A 7,358-nucleotide genomic window follows, 5' to 3' on the forward strand; every position below is an offset into this window, starting at 1 on the left:
AAATGAGAATAGAATTGAAGAGGGAGTACAAAACACCTAACAGAAGGCGCTCTGCCCAGATCCATCCGTATGAAAGTGAAGACACAAGTGAGCTTGTTATAAGTCATTAAAATGAACATTGAACCTCCCAACCTCAGGCACTATCAGCCTTATTTTTACAGACTTGTTCCCAATTTACATCTTAATTATAGATCAGAGCTTGACCACGTTTCCATCCTAAGAAACCAGGTTCGCATCTGGCACCACACAGAAACTTAGCTTCCAGACTGTTCCTCTCGCTAATTAAAGGGCAGTAGAATACCATAAGAGTTCTGCGAAACCCATGACATGTCGGAGTACAACTGGTCCGTGATTTTTACCATGCCCTAGCTGTAAGGCCATTTGCAAGAGGTTGTGGACTAAATGCAAAAAAGAAAAAAAATGAAAGACAAAATAATTTCTATTTATTTTTTGTTGATTGTGACATGTTTGGCTTACTGCTTACAAGCTGGATATACAGAAAAAAGCAATTCTTTCTATGGAAAATAATATTTTGATATTGTCTCAGTCTATCATTCATATTCAGTATGTGAAATATGCACAGATAGCTGGAGAGTTTAATGCATTAGATCTGATTCACATCCACATTGTATCTGTTTTATCCCAATATCCTGTTTCTGATGCAGATCTGCATTTTCATGTTGTCCTTTGTGCAAGAACAATGGTTTCATTGTTTTGGTACATATGCCACTTGGATACATTGTTCAAGCCTTAAAAAATAACTTCAGATGTCTTTCTTTCTGTGGACTTCTCCTTATATCATAAGTAAAGCCAGATATGCAGATGGTTATAATACACTCAGGAAGCATTGGATGGAATCTGTCATATGATATCAAATGTTTTTGGGAACAGTGAGGCCTGAAGACCCCATGCCTCCATCAGCAGAATCTTGTAAGCCCAAGAGGACACTTAAATACTAAATATAATGTCATTTTTGGGTCTTCAGGCTAGATGATAGCAGGAAGTTTGGAATATGAGGGTCAAACCTTGACTATGGTCAATGCAAAGGGTGTGTCAGACAGCTGCTGGTGATGATCTGCAGGGCGTTAATAATCCTAACAGCTTCTCTTTGTCTGCTCAGATGTAATCAGTGGCTATGGGTATGTATCCTTCTTCGAGATCACGGATCTTTCATCTGGAGGTCGTTTTACTAGTTTACCATTTAGCTAATGCTTTACTAGTTCACTATAAGTTATTAAAATACAGATGACCTCTCATACTTAAAGAATATTTTTGTGGATATAATTGTTTTGAAAAGGTATCTCATATAAAATATCATTATTAGTATATATATGCACACACATTACATGTTATACCACTTGTGAAATGAGCTGTTATTTGAGCACTCGTGACCTTCCTGTTATCTTTAATGAGTCATTCTCTCCTCCGAACTCTTTCATTAACAAAGTGTTTTCCGCAACAGAAATCACTGGCTGGATTGTTCTTCACACCAGCCAGCTTGTGCAGTGTGTGAAAATCTCAGGAGGGAGGCTGTTTCTGAGCTTCTATGACCACCATGTCTGGCACCAATAATCACACCATGTTAAAAATCACTTAGATCACGGGTCTTGTCATTGTAATCTTTAGCTAAAGAGTAACTCAACTTCTTGACCCTGTCTGGTTGCTGCATAAATCAAGTTGCAGCCACATGATTCGCTGTGTGGTGCAACAGTTTGAGTTAATGGCCAGTTACGCCTAATGAGGTGACCTCGGAATATGTATATTAAATATATTACACTTGTGTTACATTATTTAATTTGAAAATTAAACATTAAACATTCATGAATCCAAACTGAACCAAGCTTTCAACAATACTCTGAGAATATAAAAAATGCATCCCTGTGTTTCTCTTTTGACCCTGAGCACTGAAACGGAAAACAGGAGTTCTTAAGTATTCCAGCCAAGAAGAAAGTGCAAAGTTCTGCTTTTTGGAAGTAATTCACCTATCAAACTAAACAGAATGTCGTTTCAGCTTCAGAATTTCCACTTCTGCACCCCATAGAGCTCAGCATACTTCATGAAAAGATCCACTTTGAGAAGTATTAGTCCTTTTCCAAGAATAAAAACAAATAAGTCATGTAATTACCACAGCCACCTAAAGTTTTAGTTACTTTATTTCTAGGAATAGATTAAAAGATGTACAGCTATTTTATGTGCCTGATATTTAGAGAATCATACATGGATATACAGTGAACATTCTATATTCAAATAGACAAATGCTCCAGGCATTATTAATGGCTAACTAAAGGCTATATACTGGGTGGTGTTTCCTCAAATCCGTGTAGCTGGAAAGATAAACAAACCATTACTTTAGCTAAATAGTGTTTAAAAACTGTAGCAGAAAAAAACTGACATTCATTTTTATTTTACTTTATTTCATTTTATTTTATTTTAAAAAGCCATATTTCTGGGAACCAATAGTTGTTTGCCGTCAAGGAAGCCCTGGAGAAATGGCACCACTGGCTAGAGGGGGCCAATCCACCCATTCCAGGTCCTGACTGACCATTGAAATGTAGAATACCTGGGGATAGCCAAACGTCTGAACCCTCAACAAGCCAGGTGGGCCCTTTTTTTACTCAGTTTGAATTTAAGGTGTCTTATATACCAGGGAAGAAGAACGCTAAGACGAATGCCTACCTCGCCAATTTGACCCACAAACGGTGTCCAAAGAACCTGTCCCGATTCTGCCATCCTCCTGTTTCTTGAACCTTGTCTCGTGGGACCTGGAGGCTACCCTACACGTCCTCCACCCTGATAAACTGGTACCCACCAACTGCCCATCGAACATGCTGACCGTGCACCAGCAGGCCACTATGCAATGGATGCACACCTCCATCGGCTCCAGACATCCTGGGGTAGCCACAAACACTCACCTTGTAGCGCAGCGTTACTGGTGGCCAAATTGGAGGCAGGAGGTGGAGGAGTTTGTTCTATCCTGCATTGTCTGTGCTCAGCACAAAGCAGACAACTGGCAGCCTGCTGAACTACTCCAACGCCTGCTGGTACTGCAGGACCCCGGGCCCCACATGGCCCTAGAGTTCATGACCAATCTTATTCAATCCCAGGGACATGCAGTAATTCTGACTGTAATAGACTTATTTTCTGGGATGTGCAGGCTGATCCCCCTTCCTAAACTGCCTTTGGCTATGGAGCTCGCTGAGATTCTTCACACCTTCAGGTATTACGGAGTTCCTCAGGACATAGTGTCTGACTGAGGGCCACAGTTCACTGCACGGGTCTTTCGTTCGTTCTGTGCACAGCTAAACATCTCTATCAGCCTCTCAACCAGCTATCACCCACAGACCAATAGAGCTACAGTGCAGAAACCAGGAGATGTCAAAAACCTTCTGGCTGCTGTGCACCAACTGACCAATGCTGTGGGCCCACTACCTACCCTGGAAAGAGTATGCTAGGAATTCTCAACCCCCTAGCCAGATAACGGTCGCTCCCCCTTTCAGTATATCTTGGGAGCGGACCTGGCTCTCCACGAAGAATCTCTGGCTCCCAGGGTGCTATAAGTTGGAAACTTGCTATATTAGCCCGTTCTGCATCCTCGGTCAGGTGGGCACAGTGACTTACCTTCTGCTGCACCTCCGGGTCTCGCCAAAATTCGATATTTCCCTCCTCAAACCAGTGCATCACAGTTTAGCTCATCCACCAGGGGAAAGTGTGGAACCACCAGCCCCCCAGCCACTAGATGATGGGGAGGCCTACACTGTATGTACCCTTCTGAACTCACTGCCTGCAATACTTCATCGACTGGGAGGGCTGCGGATGGGGAGGAGAGAGCCTGGGTCCCTGCGGTGGACATCCTGGACCTAGAGATGGTGACATAATTCTATTGTGAGCACCCTCACAAATTGGAACTGCTGGTCCTATCACACCCCCCCTTGTAAGCTTACTAGGTGATCAGTGGAGATTGGCTGCATCTGGAGATGACTACTTAAAAGAGCTTGCCCACATGCCACTCCAGTTTGATTCATTGTTGATTCCACGTACTAAGTGATTTTTATTTGTCCTCCATGAAGCTCTGAGCCAGCCTACCTGTCCTGTTCCTGTCCCTGTCTCAAACCCCCGGATCCCGGCCATGTATAATTCCCCGCTGTGTGCCTTTGTTGGACGGACCTGCCCGCTATCCTGACCACAATTTAGCTTGACAATTCTGTTTCTGTTTTCCCTCCACGTGAGAAACCTTTTGCGATTTCAGCACTTTGTCCCTCGTCAAGTGATCTGTGATGTGACGGTTGAATTCATATCGATTTGCGGCATTCCTCCTTTCAGTGGGACAATTCCCTTAATGAATTCCATTGCTGTAGTCACAGATCTATTAATCAGGACCTTGTAATACACCGTAATTTTCAAAATACTGTGTACTGATTGCTTGTAGTTGCCCTTCAGTAAAAATATGCCCAGCACAGATATCCAGGTTCCTCAGAAGTTCTGGACTACAGAATCATTTTTGTGATTATGGGGAGACATTAGATCATAGGTCAAACTTCACAGATTGTTTGGCTGAGGCCTACTCAGAGTAGCTGAATATTGCAGTGTGATTTTCTGCCATCCTCAAACTAAAAGTGGCTGCACTGTTGTTCAGCAGATGAGACAGAACATTGGATGAGACAGACCTCTGTCTATGTCTAAAGTGCAAGTAAATGGACAAATGAATCTCCATGTAAGTGCATCACTATGTCAGCTTACAGCTCTACAGCTACATTGATTGGTGTACAGCTGCTAACAATGTGAAGCAAAATAAATCATCCTGGAACTGTTCGATGTCTTAACCTTATCATGGATTGTGGAAAAATCTTCAGAAGTCAATTATTAATGATTATCTTTTATCCATCCATCCATCCATTTTCCAAACCGCTTATCCTACTGGGTCGCGGGGGGGATTATCTTTTATCTTGACATTTATTTTATTCAGTGAAAATCTCCACACTTCCCTGTGTGCTGTACATTTACAGTATGAAATATATGACTCTTCTCATGGAAACAGATTTTCGGCAAAGAAGCATTCTGCCCATGACTCCTGCTCGCACCCCCTACCCACGCATCTGCCCATGTCTCCTGCTCACACCCCCTACCCACGCATCTGCCCATGTCTCCTGCTCACACCCCCTACCCACGCATCTGCCCATGTCTCCTGCTCACACCCCCTACCCATGCATCTGCCCATGCCTCCTGTTCATGCCCCCTACCCACGCATCTGCCCATGCCTCCTGTTCATGCCCCATGCCCATGACTTCTGCTCACACCTCATGCTAACACCTTGTACAGTAGGCAGTGGTGTCTTAATGTTTAGGGAAGTGCACTTGTAATATAAAGGTTGCTGTTTCGAATCCCCGACCAGCAAGGCACCACTGAGGTACCCTGAGCAAGGTGCCGCCCCCAAGCACTGCTCCCCGGGCGCTGAATTAGCTGCCCCCTGCTATGTCATGATGTCATATATGGGTTAAATACAGAGGACACATTTCGTTGTTGTGCAGTGTGTACTGTGGTGTAACAATGACCACTGATCACCAAATTGTAAATTGTAATGCCTCCTGCCCACGTCTCCTCAGTGGGGCATATCCCTGCACAACTGCCACTCTCTCCTGCCCTGTGGCTTTCCTGAGGATGCTGGGACATGTGCCATGCTTAGGTGTGGGTCTGTAATGAGACCCAGCCCGCCTCCTCGGGTACTGCAATCCCCCTCAGCAGCTTCAAGGGGCCTGGGCTGTAGCTGAACAACAATATGGAGAATCAAAGGTAAAGCTCCATCCACTGTCCTGCTAGGCAGGTGTGGAACAACATGGTTGGTACTGGATCTCTGTGCAGAAGGTAGCAAGGAACTGAGTGTGGGAATGAACCTTTACAGAAGCAAGGAGCCTTTTCGAATTGAGAAGAAGTGAGCCTGAGAGAACTTCACCCATAGTATGATGCCATAGTGCTGTTAAAAAATAATACATGAAAGAGGATTGTTCTAGCCTCCTAAACAGATTCAACTTTTAACTGCAACATGCAATTTAAAACTTACAATATAAATGACATGAAAAGAGTCTCGAAAAGGCACCAAAACCTCACTGGTATAATTTATTGCGCCACAAATTCAATGCAATAAAGTCACTGCTTATGCATGAATTGCATTTGATAAATTAGTGAAGGATTTTTAGAAAGCAAAATGTTGTTTTCACCTTTGATTAATTATGTGAGGTCACATATGAAAATATTACACTTGCAGGGATGGGGGATCTGGGACAATTTAGCAGAAAAAGAAGGACATTAAAAGTATGTATTTTTTTGACTGACCTGCATTAAATATTCTTTATTTCTTCCAGAAACAGCAGATTGCACATTGTATGAGCAAAGGTTGTTCACTGAGAAGAAGATGGTAGCATGGTTAAATGCGATTGAATAATAATAATAATAATAATAATAATGTATGGATTATATATATTTATATATATATACCACAGCAAAACCTTTAGTTTCACTCATTTCTCAGTTGGTGGGTATGCTTCTGTGTGACAAATGGAGTCTGGCTTTTCTTTGTTTCTCATTGATGAAGTGACTCTGTCTGTTACAAACTTGTCCTAGCAGTGCACTTTACACCACCTACCCATTCCTTTTTAAGGTCACTTGATGTCCTGCGATTCATGATGCATGTCGGATAAGCTGACGATCATCTCTGGCATTGTAAAGTCGCTAGTTTTTGGCCAATCCCAGTGTCTCTTGTTTCACCTTGTCAAATATGGAGTCGGCTCTTTATTTTTTCCAGACCGTGTGTGTGTGTGTGTGTGTGTGTGTATGTATGTATGTGTGTGGTGTGGACAAAAGACACACCGAACAATATAGTAATATCAAGGACTTCATGTTCTCTAGGAAAATAATCACACAAGTCTTGAGCTAAGTGCAGTGGACAATTCTAGACCTTAAGAAGAAAAGCCACTAGTATTTTGAGAGATGAAGATGATGGAAATCTAACCCTAACCCTCACTCCTCTTAAGGTTCCCTGATATTCATATGTAGTCACCATGAAGCCCACGGCAGGCGTCTGGCTTTATCCCAATGTTCCTACTGATATCAGCTCTGCATGAATGCTCTGCTGCATGGACAGATGTCATCTCTGCTGATGCACCCAATGCTCTGCTGGTTCTGAGGATGGCCAGACATTTTCTCTGCTGATGCAGCCAATGCTCTGCTGGTTCTGAGGATGGCCAGACATCATCTCTGCTGATGCAGCCAATGCTCTGCTGCATGGACAGACATCATCTCTGCTGATGCAGCCAATGCTCTGCTGGTTCTGAGGATGGCCAGACATTTTCTCTGCTGATGCAGCC

This window comes from Brienomyrus brachyistius, chromosome 16 (genome assembly GCF_023856365.1).
Source record: "Brienomyrus brachyistius isolate T26 chromosome 16, BBRACH_0.4, whole genome shotgun sequence".
NCBI lineage: Eukaryota > Metazoa > Chordata > Actinopteri > Osteoglossiformes > Mormyridae > Brienomyrus > Brienomyrus brachyistius.